This window comes from Scyliorhinus torazame, chromosome 6 (assembly GCF_047496885.1).
Source record: "Scyliorhinus torazame isolate Kashiwa2021f chromosome 6, sScyTor2.1, whole genome shotgun sequence".
In the NCBI taxonomy this organism is placed as follows: Eukaryota; Metazoa; Chordata; class Chondrichthyes; order Carcharhiniformes; family Scyliorhinidae; genus Scyliorhinus; species Scyliorhinus torazame.
In genome coordinates this window covers 259,758,499-259,772,242 of record NC_092712.1, presented here as the reverse complement: position 1 = coordinate 259,772,242, position 13,744 = coordinate 259,758,499, and the positions used below count along the sequence as shown (strand labels likewise).

Here is a 13,744-nt window from a genome sequence, read left to right as displayed (position 1 = left end):
ATGGTGTACATTACGAATATGGGGAGAAGGCAAGCAGGTTGCTGGCCCACCAACTGAGGAAAAGGGGAGCAGCGAAGGAGATAGGGGGGGTGAGAGATGAGGAGGGAGAGATGGAGCGGGGAGCGGAGAGAGTGAATGGAGTGTTCAAGGCATTTTATGAAAGATTATATGAAGCTCAGCCCCCGGATGGGAAGGAGAGAATGATGTACTTTCTGGATCAGTTGGAATTTCCTAAGGTGGAGGAGCAGGAGAGGGCGGGACTGGGAGCACAGATTGAGACGGAGGAAGTAGTGAAAGGGATTGGGAGCATGCAGGCGGGGAAGGCCCCGGGACCAGACGGATTCCCAGTAGAATTCTCTAGGAAATATATGGACTTGCTGGTCCCGCTACTGATGAGAACCTTTAATGAGGCATGGGAAAGGGGGCAGCTGCCCCCGACTATGTCAGAGGCAACGATATCGCTCCTCCTAAAGAAGGAAAAAGACCCGCTGCAATGCGGGTCCTATAGGCCTATTTCCCTCCTGAATGTGGACGCTAAGATTCTGGCCAAGGTAATGACAACGAGGATAGAGGATTGTGTCCCGGGGGTGGTTCATGAGGACCAAACTGGGTTTGTGAAGGGGAGACAGCTGAATACAAATATACGGAGGCTGCTAGGGGTAATGATGATGCCCCCACCAGAGGGGGAAGCGGAGATAGTAGTGGCGATGGATGCCGAGAAAGCATTTGATAGAGTGGAGTGGGATTATTTGTGGGAGATGTTGAGGAGATTTGGCTTTGGAGATGGGTATATCAGATGGGTACAGTTGCTGTATAGGGCCCCGATGGCGAGCGTGGTCACGAATGGACGGGGGTCTGATTATTTTCGGCTCCATAGAGGGACGAGGCAGGGATGTCCTCTGTCCCCGTTATTGTTTGCACTGGCGATTGAGCCCCTGGCCATAGCATTGAGGGGTTCCAGGAAGTGGAGGGGAGTACTCAGGGGAGGAGAAGAACACCGGGTATCTCTGTATGCGGATGATTTGTTGCTATATGTGGCGGACCCGGCGGAGGGGATGCCAGAGATAATGCGGCTACTTGGGGAGTTTGGGGATTTTTCAGGGCATAAATTGAACATGGGGAAAAGTGAGTTGTTTGTGGTGCATCCAGGGGAGCAGAGCAGAGAAATAGAGGATTTACCGTTGAGGAAGGTAACAAGGGACTTTCGGTACTTGGGGATCCAGATAGCCAAGAATTGGGGTACATTACATAGGCTTAATTTAACGCGGTTGGTGGAACAGATGGACGAGGACTTTAAGAGATGGGACATGGTGTCCCTGTCACTGGCAGGTAGGGTGCAGGCGGTTAAAATGGTGGTCCTCCCGAGATTCCTTTTTGTGTTTCAGTGCCTCCCGGTGGTGGTCACAAAGGCTTTTTTCAAAAGAATCGAGAAGAGTATTATGAGTTTTGTGTGGGCCGGGGAGACCCCGAGAGTGAGGAGGGGATTTTTGCAGCGTGGGGGGGGGGGGCTGGCACTACCGAGCCTAAGTGAGTACTACTGGGCCGCCAATATTTCAATGGTGTGTAAGTGGATGGGAGAAGAGGAGGGAGCGGCGTGGAAGAGATTGGAGAGGGCGTCCTGCAGGGGGACTAGCCTACAAGCTATGGTGACGGCACCGTTGCCGTTCTCACCGAAGAAATACACCACAAGCCCGGTGGTGGAGGCTACATTGAAAATTTGGGGGCAGTGGAGACGGCATAGGGGAAAGACGGGAGCCTCGGTGCGGTCCCCGATAAGAAATAACCATAGGTTTGTTCCGGGGAGAATGGATGGGGGATTTGGAGCATGGCAAAGAGCAGGGGTAACACAATTGAGAGATTTGTTCGTAGATGGGACGCCTGCGAGTCTGGGAGCGCTGACGGAAAAATATGGGTTGCCCCAAGGGAATGCACTTCGGTATATGCAACTGAGGGCTTTTGCGAGGCAACAGGTGAGGGAATTCCCACAGCTCCCGACGCAGGATAGAGTGATCTCAGAGACATGGGTGGGGGGTGGTAAGGTGTCGGACATATATAGGGAAATGAGGGACGAGGGGGAGATCATGGTAGATGAGCTGAAAGTGAAATGGGAAGAAGAGCTGGGGGAGGAGATTGAGGAGGGGCTGTGGGCTGATGCCCTACGTAGGGTAAACTCATCGTCCTCGTGTGCCAGGTTAAGCCTGATACAATTTAAGGTGTTACACAGGGCGCATATGACTGGAGCACGGCTCAGTAAATTTTTGGGGATAGAGGATAGGTGTGTGAGATGCTCGAGAAGCCCAGCGAATCACACCCACATGTTCTGGTCATGCCCGGCACTACAGGGGTTTGTGTGGGGGTGGCAAAGGTGCTTTCGAAGGTGGTGGGCGTCCAGGTCGAACCAAGCTGGGGGTTGGCTATATTTGGGGTTGCAGAAGAGCCGGGAGTGCAGGAGGCGAGAGAGGCTGATGTTTTGGCCTTTGCGTCCCTAGTAGCCCGGCGCAGGATATTGTTAATGTGGAAGGAAGCCAAACCCCTGGGTGTGGAGACCTGGATAAACGACATGGCAGGGTTTATAAAGTTAGAACGGATTAAGTTCGTACTAAGGGGTTCGGCTCAAGGGTTCACCAGGCGGCAGCAACCGTTCGTCGACTACCTCACAGAAAGATAGAGGGAATGGAAAAGAAGTAGACACAGCAGCAACCCAGGGGAGGGGGGGGGGGGGGGGGGGGGGAGGAATCGGACGGACTCTCAGGGATGTTATTGTATATGTATAGGCACTTGTTTTGGGTAATGTATATTGGACTGTTGGATTGTATCTTTGGAGAGTATTTTTTTTGACAAGGCAGTTGCCATTTAGTTTGGTTCTTGTTTCTGTTCATATATGATTTATATATTTGTTTAAAACTGGCCACTGTTATTTATATTGCTTTATTGTTGTTTAAAAGAAACACTACGTACTGTTATGTTTGGCCAAAAAATCTTGAATAAAATATATTTTAAAAAAAGATATAGAGGTTCACACATATGCAGGCTGTTGTTATATAAAATTAGCTCTTTGGATTTATCGACTTAAAGAATATAAGGCTTTGCTCATGCCAGAATAAGTTTTAACACTTATTGAAGCAAAATACCCCAAAAATATGAATGCGGCTTCTTGTGGAGGTTAGCACATCAGAATCATTCAACTAACAATAAATATTTGGGAGAGTTGGGGGAGGGGGACTGTCTTAATTGAAGCAATATACCCCAAAAATATGAATGGGTCTTCTTGTGGAGGTTAGCACATAGAATCATTCAACTAGCAATAAAGATTTGGGAGAGTTGGGGGTGGGTTTGGGGGGGGGGGGGGGGGGGGGGGGGAAGAGGAGGGACTGTATGTGTTAATGGTGACTATGGGTGATTCCTTTTTGTTATTTGTTTATGTTAACATGCGAGCTAATGTTTGGGGGTTTGGTGGGAAAATGGGATTGTTGTTATTGATATGGAGATTGACTTTGCATTTGTTACTAATTATTGTTGGGTGTAAATTTGGGAGAAAATGTGAAAAAGGAGAATAAAAATATATTTTTTTGAAACTAGCAATAAAGATGCATTCTGAAATGTGCACATATGGTACAAGAAGTACAGAAACCTCTGCAAATTGTACTTAAAATGTATTAACTTCCTTATCTGCATCAGCAAATATTTGAATTAATTACAATCAAAAATTGGGAAGAAAGAGCACCAATACACTAGCACCAACTATCTGCAAAAATCAAGTACATTCTACAAACTAACCTTGTGGAATTGCAGTGTTATTTGAAAACAAACATTTATTTTGATCAGTAAACACTGGATCCTTGATGACATGTTGCCACACTTTCTGTAGTTACGCATTAACACAAAATCTGTACGGCTATTTGAATAACGAAAGTGCTGCGAAAAATCAGCACATTATATTCTAAATGTTTTGACTCTTATGAAAGCTAATCTAAGTGAGGATATCTGCCTCAATAAAGGGGGGGGGGGGGACAAACTGGGGACGTTTGTTCTGGCATGCCACTTGGAGTCACTATTATTCCAGTTCCTTAGCTATTTTCATTAACAGTTAATGTGTTAAAGAAGCTGTAAAAATGTGCATGGCTCTTTAGATCATGCAAGCTTTACAATTGAACAGGAGGATTTTTGCTTGCTCCTCGAGCATTATTTGTGAAGGAGGAAAATTGTCATGGTGCCAAGGCAGTACGTTAATGTAAATTGTTATGTATTAAGAAGCTTGGGCATACCAAAAAAACTGCAGCACGTCAGATCTCCTGCAGCTTGACCTATTTTTCAGATATTTAGTCCATCTGAAGTAGATGATAGAGTACCAGACTGAAAGGAATTACAAATATTTTACAAAGGCACAGTGCATTGAGATGAAGGATATTTAATTAATTTCTTTTTAAAAATCCAAAACTCAAACTTAAGCAAGCTATTTGGTACACATTTCAATAGCAGTGGTTTCACTTATTGCAAGAGTTGACCTTGCTCAAAAAATACTATCGAGAATAAGGTGAAGTTTCACGGGTTTAAATAGGCTGTAGATAACAAGATTGGAATATAATGTACTGAAAGTATGTCTCAGCGCAACATTACAAATGCCATCTAGTGTGCAGATAATAATAAAAAAAATAGGCAACAGCCAATTAACTATTGTATAACTTGATACACAGCTGCACGATAGAAAATGTTTAAATCTGCATGTTGTAAAGACAGAGCATAAATTAGTGCGAACGTAAAATAAAGTTAGATGCGCCCAAAGTAATTAAACGGCGATATAGCCGTGAGTCTAAAAAAGGTTGTTTTTTTGTGATCACTTTGACAGTCTTCCACATTGCAAGACGCATTAACATTCCAACGTAGGACTGCAACTCAATCCCTTGGAACCGTTATAATGTGTAAACCGCCACACACGGGCGCATATCCAGCGTACAGAAAAACTGACAGCCGCGGTAGATGTCCCTTACCAGTCGCAGCTCATTACACTTGTCGGACGTTTGAAGACTTTGTTTCTTGGAGAAAGCAGATGTCGGGGAACCTGCAAACACAAGGCAGACAAATGAAGGGCAGCACGCGAAACGCTGCGACCTGCCGGTAAAACTCCCGTTGTAATCTCCTCGGGGACTGGGCCGGCCTCTCCGCGCGGGGGCGGGGTGGAGGATGCCGCGGGCCAGACAGACAGGCAGGTTCGGGGTAGCAGGGAATCCAAAGCCATGGTTACCGGCGACTGACAGCGGCACCCGTTGTGGGTGTGTGTGTGAGAGAGAGAGTGTGTGTGTGTTAATGAGAGAGAGGCCAGTGTCGGGCTGTCTGGGAAGCTCCTCTCCTCCGTCACTCACTCCTATTAAAGGGGCACCTAATGGGGGTTCAACCTGAAACCCGTTAAACAAACACACTGGGTGCGCAGCGGTTTCAGCTGCGGGATTTATTTTGAGACCGCAACCTGGTTTTATCTTCTAAAAGGCGGGAATGAATAAATCTGGCAGGTGGCTAATGTGGGTGGGGGATTAGAAAGTTAGAAACCTGGTAGATCTTCCTCTCGTCCCTTGGCCGCTGCTTCCTGCTTCCCGGAGGGCCACCATCTTCCTGTGTGCGTTGGTCAATCCCGTCCGGGCGGAATTTGGGGAGCGGGAAGATGGCGGCTCGGTCCGGAGCCGGTCCCTCAGACCGGCGCCCCCCAAAGTGAAGAGCCCCGAGCCCTCTCCCCGCAAGGACTCCACAGAGAATGAAACCTGATCGAATATGGGACCTAACCTGACACAAATCGGAACAGAAGTGCACAAGGCCACGGCGCAGAATGAGAGAAGAATCTGCAGTGACACGCAGAAAACTGGTAAAATAAATATGGAACCTGACGGGGGAAAGCCGACAAACACCTGATTGTGCAGGATTGGGACCGTGTCGAAGGCAGAATAAAACATGACGGAATAACAGGAAGAATGTAGATCCTGACAGCACGTACAAGGGAACATAAGGAACAGGAGCAGTAGACCATATCTGGAGCCAGCTCTGCCATTCAGTACGATAATGTTAATCTACTGCATCGACTCGACATTCCTGCCCGCTCCCCCATATCCCTTTATTCCCTCAGGACCAACAATCTGTCCATCGCAGCAGCCTTGCATGATAAGAATTCAAAAGATTCACAACCCTTTGACTGAAGAAGTTTCTCATCAACTCAGTCCTAAATATTAACCCCCTTATCCTGAGACTGTGCTCTCCCATACTTTGCGTTCCCCAGCCAGCTAAAACAACTTCTCAGCCCTGCCCTGTCAAGCCCCTTCAGCATGGTGTATGTTTCAATGAGATCACCCCTCATTCTTCTAAATTCCACAGAGGATAGATCCAATTTACTCAGCCGCTTGTCATAGGAAACAATATGGTAAATCTTTGCCGTACTGCCTCCAATTAAGTATAACCTTAGTATGGAGATGAATTAAACTAACACGCAGTACTCAAGGTGTGGTCTCACCAAAGACCTGTACAATTGTAGCAAGACTTCCTTATTCTTGTATTCCAATCCCACTGCAATAAAAGGCCAACATGCAACCTGCCTTCCTCATTGCTTGCTGTACTTGCATGCTAACTTTCTGCACGAGTGCAGCCAAGTGTCACATCAACATTTGGAAGTTTCACGTATTTAAAAAGTACCGTGAATAACTCACACTTCCCCACATACTCTATTTGCCACCTTGTCACCTTTGCAGCCTTTGTCTTCTTCAGTTTACATTCCCACCAAGCTTTAAAGCATCAACAAACTTAGCTATATTGCCCTCGGTCTCTTTGTATAAGTGATTAATATAGATTGTAAGTAGCTGAGATCCGAGCACTGATGCTCCCACTAGTTACTGTATACCAACTTGAAAATATCCTGTTTATCCCTATTCTTTGATTCCTGTCTGTTAACCAATCCTCCATCCATGCTAATATATTAACCCAACTCCATACCTCCTTATCTTGCCTTTTTGAAATCAAAATGTAATACATACATTTACCTAGAGTCATAGTTACACAAAAGATTCCAATACATTAGTCAAATATGGTTTCCCTTTCATAAAACCACACCGACTTTGATCAGACTGATTTTTTTTTTAAAGTGCATCGTTCTGACTTCCTTCATAAGTTTCCAGCATTTTCCCTACAACTGATGTCAGATTAGGGGAGGTCCTGTGACGTGGTGAGTGGACTCCCTGCCTCAGAGCCAGAAACTCCAGGTTCGCATCCCATTCAGTATTTGATGGCCATGGAAGATATATTCATAAAATGGTGAACAGATTGATTGTCAAACTGTGAATCCTTTCAATTCAGTTATAGAAACAAAGAAAATAGTAGCAGGAGTCTGCCTTTCAATAAGATCATGGCTGGTCTATCTCAACATCATAGAACTGTACAGCACAGTACAGGCCCTCCGGCCCACGATGTTGTGCCCGAACTAGTCTGAAACTAAGATCAAATCAACCTACTCCCAATCATTCTAGTGCACTCCATATGCCTATCCAATAACCGCTTGAAAGTTCGTAAAGTGTCCGACTCCACTACCATAGCTGGGAGTGCGTTTCACGCCCCCAACCACTCTCTTGAGTAAAGAACCTACCTCTGACATCCCTCCCATATCTTCCACCATGAACCTTATAGTTATGCCCCCTTGTAACAGCTACATCCACCCGAGGAAAAAGTCGCTGAACGTCCACTCTATCTATCCCTCTCATCATCTTATACACCTCAATTAAGTCACCTCTCATCCTCCTTCGCTCCAATGGGAAAAGCCCTAGCTCCCTCAACCTTTCCTCATAAGACCTACCCTCCAATCCAGGCAGCATCCTGGTAAATCTCCTTTGCATCCTTTCCAATGCTTCCACATCCTTCCTATAATGAGGTGGCCAGAACTGCACACAATACACCAAATGTGGTCTAACCAATGCCTTGTACAGTTGCAGCATAACCTCACGGCTCTTAAACTCAACCCCCCTGTTAATAAATGCTAACACACTATAGGCTTTCTTCACGGCTCTATCCACTTGGGTGGCAACTTTCAGAGATCTATGGACATGAACTCCGAGATCTCTCTACTCCTCCACATTCTTCAGAACCCTGCTGTTAACCCTGTAATCCGCATTCAAATTTGTCCTACCAAAATGAGTCACCTCACACTTATCAGGGTTAAACTCAATTCTGCACTTTTCAGCCTAGCTCTGCATCCTATCAATATCTCTTTGCAGCCTACAACGGCCCTCCACATTATCCACTACTCCACCAATCTTGGTGTCATCAGCAAATTTACTAACCCAACCTTCAGCTCCATCATCCAAGTCATTGATAAAAATCACAAATAGCAGAGGACCCAGCACTGATCCCTGTGGCACACCGCTGGTGACTGGGCTCCAGGATGAAAATGTACTATCTACCACCACCCTCTGTCTTCTGTGTGATAGCCAGTTACTGATCCAATCGGCCAAATTTCCCTCTATGCCATGCCTCCTTACTTTCTGCATGAGCCGACCATGGGGCACCTATCAAACGCCTTACTAAAATCCATGTAAACGACATCAACTGCTCTACCTTCATCTATGTACTTAGTTACCTCCTCCAATAATACAATCAAACTTGTGAGGCAAGACTTACCCCTCACAATTCCCTGCTGACTATCCTGAATTAAGCTGTATCTTTTGCAAATGATCATAAATCCTATCCCTCAGGACCCTTTCCAATAATTTACCTATGACCGAAGTGAGACTAACCGGCCCATAATTCCCCAGGGTTATACCTATTCCCTTTCTTGAACAAGAGGACAACATTCGCCTCTCTCCAGTCTTCTGGCACTATTCCTGTAGACAGTGAGGACATAAACATCAAAACCAAAATCTCTGCAATCTCATCCCTCGCCTCCCAAAGAATCCTAGGATATATCCCATCAGGCCCAGGGGATTTATCTATCCTCAGGCTTCTCAAAATTTCTAACACATCTTCCTTCCGAATATCTAACTCCTCCAGCCTACCGGCCTGTATCGCACTATCCTCCTCAACAACATGGCCCCTCTCCTTTGTGAACACTGAAGAAAAATATTCATTTAGAGCCTCTCCTACATCTTCAGACTCCATGCCCATGTTCCCACTACTGTCCTTGACCGGCCCTAACTTCACCTTGGTCATTCTTTTATTCCTCACATAAGTGAAAAAAGCCTTGGGGTTTTCTTGATCCTACCCGCCAAGGACTTCTTATGCCTCCTCCTAGCTCTCCCAAGCCCTTTCTTGAGCTCCTTCCTAGGTATCTTGTATCCCTCAAAGTGCCCTAACTGATCCTTGTTTTCTCATCCTTATATAAGCTCCCTTCTTCCTCTTGACAAGACATTCAACCTCTTTTGTAAACTATGGTTCCCTCACTCGACCATTTCCTCCCTGCCTGACAGGGACATACATATCAAAGACACGCAGTATTTGCTCCTTGAACAAGCTCCACATCTCAATTGTGCCTATCCCTGACAGTTCCTGTTTCCATCTTATGCTCCCCAATTCTTGCCTAATCGCATCGTAATTACCCTTCCCCCAGTTCTAAACCTTGCCCTGCCATATGTTCCTATCCCTCTCCATTGCTATCGTGAAAGTCACCGAATTGTGGTCACTATCTCCAAAGTGCTCTCCCACAACTAAATCTAATACTTACCCGGTTCATTACCCAGTACCAAATCCAATGTGGCCCTGCCTCGTGTCGGTCTATCCACATATTGTGTGAGGAAACCCTCCTGCGCACACTGGATAAAAACAGCCCCATCCAAACTATTTGAATTATAGTGCTTCCAATCAATATTTGGAAAGTTAAAGTCACTCATGACAACGACCCTGTGACTACTGCACATATCCAAAATCTACATTGCAGTCTTTTCCTCTACATCTCTGTTACTGTTTGGGGGCCTATAGAAAACACCTAACAAAGTGACCGTTCCTATTTCTAACTTCAGCCCACACTACCTCAGTAGACCGATCCTCCTCAAACTGCCTTTCTGCAGCTATTATACTATCCTTGATTAACAATGCTACTCCTCTACCTCTTTTACCACCTTCCCTAATCTTACTGAAATATCTAAACTCCGGAACCTCCAACAACCATTCCTGCCCCTGTTCTATCCACGTCTCCGTAATGGCCACAACATCGTAGTCCCAGGTACCAATCCATGCTTCAAGCTCACCAACCTTATTCCTGATGCTCCTAGCATTGAAGTAGACACACTTTAAATCACCGTCATGCCTGCAGGTCCACTCTTGTGACCTTGGTAGCTTCCTTAGTACTGCACTACCCTCAAATTCCTGAACTCCAGCAACGCTATTTCCTGGACAACAAATCAGTTTCCCATCCTTCTGCCAAATTAGTTTAAACCCCCCGAAGAGCTGTAGCAAATTTCCCTCCCAGGATATTGTTGCCCCTCTGGTTTCAGGTGTAACCCATCCTGTTTGTACAGGTCCCACTTTCCCCAGAATGTGCTCCAATTATCCAAGTAACTGAAACCCTCCCTCCTACACCATCCCTGTAGCCACATGTTTAACTGCACTCTCTCCCTGTTCCTCACCTCACCAGCACGTGGCACTGGCAGCAAACCAGAGATGACAACATTGCCTGTCCTGGCTCTCAGCATCCACCCTAGCTCCCTGAATTCCTGTTTTACATCCCCGACCCTTTTCCTACCTATGTCGTTGGTACCAATGTGCACCACGACTTGTGGCTGCTCCCCCACCCCCTTAAGGATCCTGAAAACACGATCAGATATGTCACGGATCTTGACACCCGGGAGGCAACACCAACCGTGAGCCTTTATCGTTGCCACAGAACCGCCTATCTACCTCTAGCTATAGAGTCTCCAATAACTAATGTTCTCCCCATCCTCCTTTAGAGTCTAGAAATGCATCTATTTCCTTCCTAAATATATTCAGTGATTTGTTCTCCACAAACTTCTGTGGTAGAGAATTCCACAGGTTCACCATCCTCTGAGTAAAGACATTTCTCCTCATCCATATCCTGAGACTGTGATCCCTTGTTCTAGAACCTCCAGCCAGAGCAAACAACATCAACCTGCGTCCAGTCTGGTCAGAATTTTATACATTTCAATTAGCCCCTCTCCTACATTCCAGTAACTACAGGCCCAGTCGACCCAATTCTCTCATAAATATTAGCCATTGCTATTATTTAATATTGCCATCATGCCTTTTAATGATATTCCCCCAATCTATCTTAGCCAACTCACACCTCATACCTTCGTAGTTTCCTTCGTTTAGATTTCGAACCCTAGTTTCAGATCTGGGACTTCTTCACTTTCCATACAAATAATAATCTTTATTAGTGTCACAAGTTGGCTTATGCAATGAAGTTACTGTGAAAATCCCATAGTCGCCACACTACAGCGCCTGTATTGAATTAGTCTATCATGTTATGGTCACTGTTCCCTAAAGGACCCCGCACAACAAGATTAGTTATTAATGCCTTCTCATTGCATAATACGAAATCAAGGATAGCATGTTCCTTAGTTAAATGGGACCGGAAGACCACCAACAGCGGGCTGCCTCTGTCACCACAAAACACACTGGGGGGGGGGGGGGGGGGCGGGGGGGCAAATCCCATCCAAAATATTTGTTTAATATCCATCATTACTTAATTCCCCATGACAATTTTCTCTATCTCGTCATCTAATGGACCTACATTTATTTTAGCTACTCTCCTTTTTACATACATATAAAAGCTCTTACCATCTGTTTTTATATTTCTCTCATTTTCTACTTTTTTGCTTTTTATCAACTTTTTGACTCCCTATTCTCAAGCTTATGACTTTTCTTTGCTACACTATAAGGTTCTTCTTTTGATGTAATATTATCCTTAACTTCTGTAGTTATCTGCTTTTGGCTTTCTAATGGATGTATTCTTGTTGTGCATTTTAAATCACTTCTTTAAATGTTTTCCACTGTTTACTTTCCACCATGCATTTTAGTCTATTTACCTAATTGACTATAGCTAGTTCTTCTCTCACATCTATCTAATTGAAATTGTTTAAATTCAAGATTATTGTTTGGGACTGGATTATGTCACTTTAAAATTTACCATGGAATTCAATTGTATTATGGCCATTATTCCCAGGGTACTCCTTACAATAAGATTACTAATTAAACCTGCCTCATTACACAAAATTAAATCTAAAATAGCCTTATCCCTAGTTGATTCCACAACATATTGTTCCAAAACAGTTGCAAAAGCATTCTACAAAACCATCTAGACCACCCTTGCCAATTTGATTTGTCCAGTCTATATGAAAATTACAATCCCTCACAATGAATACATTGTCTTTGTTACCAGCTCCAATTACTTGTTGTTTCATACTCTATCCAGCAGAATAACTACAGTTACAGAGCCAATAACCTACTCTCACCAGCAATTTCTGACCCTTTTTAATCTTAATCTCCACCCATGCTGGTTTTACTTCCTGATCTTCTGAATTAAGATCCTTTCCCACTACTACACCTATGTTATCTTTTACTATGAGGGCAACTCCTCTTCCTTTTTGATTCTGTGGATTTGAAATGTTAAGAATCCTGGAATATTTATTTTCCAATCGTGGTTACATTGTAACAGCGATTAAATATAAACCAAGGGCGGTGCGGTGCCACAGTGGTTAGCACTGCTGCCTCACAGAGCCAAGGACCCAGGTTCGATTCCAACCTTGGGTGACTGTGGAGTTTGTACATTCTTCCCACTTCTGCGTGGGTTTCCTTAAGGTGCTCCAGTTTCCTCCCACGGTCCAAAGATGTGCAAGTTAGGCAGATTGGCCATGCTAAATTGCCCTTTAGTGTCCAAAGGTTAGGTGGGGATATGGCAAGCAACAGTGGGGGGGGCTAGGTAGGGTGTTCTTTCAGAGGGTCAGTGCAGACTCGATAGGCTGGGAATGGCCTCCTTCTGCACTGTAGGGATTCTATGATTTATCTGTTTGTTCTGCTGGTTCATAGAAACATAGAAAATAGGAGGAGAAAGTGGACCTTTTGGGCCAGCTCCACTATTCAATAATAATAATCTTTCATTATGATCATGGCTAATCATCCAACTTAGTAGCCTGATCCCACATTCTCCCCATATCCTTTGATCTCCTTCGCCACAAGTGCTATATCTAACTGCTCCTTGGAAACATACAGGGTGGGATTCACCTTCCCGCCAGATCTGAACACTCTGGGTGAAGAAATTCCTCCTCTCACTGTCCAAAATGGTCTACCCCATATCCTCAGATAGTGACTCCTGGTTCTGTGCCATTGGGAACATCCTCCTGGCATTTACCCTGTTTAGTCCCACCCTGTCTAGTGTTAGAATTTTATAGGTTTCTGAGATTACCCCACATTCTTCTGAACTCCAGCGAATACATCCTAACCAACTCAATCTCTCCTTATACGTCCGTCCTGCCATTCCAGGAATCAATCTGGTGAACCTTCGTTTCACTCCCTCTAGAGCAAGAACTTCCTTTCTCACATATGGAGACCAAAACTACACACAATATTCCAGGTGTGACCTCACCAAGGCCTGTATAATTGCAGCAACACATCCCTGCTTCTGTACTCAAAACCTCTCGCAATGAAGGCCAAAATACCCATTAGCCTTATTTACTGCCTGCTTCACCTGCATGCTTACCTTCAGTGACTGGTGTACTAGGACACCCGGGTCTCGTTGCACATTTCCCTCTCCTAATTGATAGCCATTCAG

The 13,744-nt window shown here is 45.0% G+C and overlaps 1 protein-coding gene across 7 annotated transcripts in view; it reads right to left on the bottom strand.

Moving 5' to 3' along the window:
* Window positions 1-13,744, bottom strand: part of atxn1a (ataxin 1a) — a 470,336-nt gene that overhangs the window by 194,411 nt on the left and 262,181 nt on the right. For 4 of the 7 annotated variants that reach the window (XR_011947847.1, XM_072509608.1, XM_072509607.1 and 1 more), the window contains exon 3: window positions 4,989-5,059. The exons of 1 other annotated variant lie outside the window; for it this stretch is intronic. The gene's annotated coding sequence lies outside the window, so the exon portion shown is untranslated. Of the gene's footprint in view, window positions 1-4,988; window positions 5,060-5,544; window positions 5,704-13,744 lie in introns of those variants that run through there. 2 more of the 7 variants (XM_072509612.1, XM_072509609.1) reach the window with 1 other exon arrangement.